The sequence below is a fragment of the Olea europaea genome, chromosome 5 (genome assembly GCF_002742605.1).
Source record: "Olea europaea var. sylvestris chromosome 5, O_europaea_v1, whole genome shotgun sequence".
NCBI classification, from domain to species: Eukaryota; Viridiplantae; Streptophyta; class Magnoliopsida; order Lamiales; family Oleaceae; genus Olea; species Olea europaea.
The window spans coordinates 3,756,159-3,757,396 of record NC_036241.1 but is presented as its reverse complement, the minus strand read 5'-3'; positions in this window follow the sequence as shown (position 1 = coordinate 3,757,396).

Genomic DNA, 1,238 nt, shown 5'->3' with positions numbered 1-1,238 from the left:
TTCTAAACTCTTCTGGAAACACAACCATAAACAATGCATGAAGTCTTTTACTGTTCCAATTTCACTCAGCTAATTCATCCTCAATCCAAAGTGAAATACTCGTGGCGTAACTACACTGGCACAACAACAAAGAGTATTAACCAACCATTTTGCACACTAACCCAAATACGCTCCTCTAGGGACTTAAGGAATGCTCACATTCTGACCTTTCAGTATGCATAGTTGCTTCCTTCAAAAAACGAAGGCACAGACAGAGATTGACTCATCTATACTAAATTTGGGTCAGGAATCAATTTAAGCTCTGATACCACTTTAAAATTATACAGTTCGACCCAACTAACACCTAAAGAGGTAAATAAGTGTTTATGCAGAATTTAAACAAATTATTAATAATTGCAACAAGTCACATCTATTAATTAGTCCAAATGAATTCACATGCAATCTATCCTATGTTGAATTGCCGCGATATAATAATTTGCAAGAAAATAAATAACACAGGATATCTATTGACAGAGAAAATCCCTTGGGAATTAAAAACTCCGAGCCTAAGCCAGTATGTATCCACTATAGACAAATCAACATACAGTACTGCCAAACTCGACAAACATAAGTACTTTTGTTCTCCATTAACCGGAACTCCAATCACCTTCCTCGATATTCAACCTTTGACAAATACTCTTGAAGTATGGATTTTTTATGTTTGATTTTATGAGTTTTGATGTTTTTCAATTGCAACACCCAAGGATGAATGACTTGAATGATATATAAATAGTATATGTGTTTTCTCACAATGCTCAATCCAAGGTTTTTCATGAAGCGGTGCAGATGTTTACATAATGGATGTTTTGGGTAGTATGGGCCTGTTAAAATTCTCAAAAATTACAAATTAGGGTTTTTTAGTATACTGTTGCTCGAGCTATAACCCAGCAAATTGTGATCGACACTGTTTCGTTATTGCAACGTCCTAACAACAAGCTAACAAAATCCATTATGTTTTTTTCACTTGAGTAGGTCTTGATGAGAGGAAAGCGAAATAGCGATGACTCTTCTTTTCTTATTCCATGCTTGAACCCTAACCTACCTAACATATCTATACCTAATTGCACCTCACTCTTTGACTTTTACACATTCTCAATTTAGTCTTTTTTGTTCACAGAATTGCCAATTTTAATCTAACACAATTTATCCAAACTTGTTCAATCCAAGTTTTTCCTAAATTAATCATAATATAAGTATCA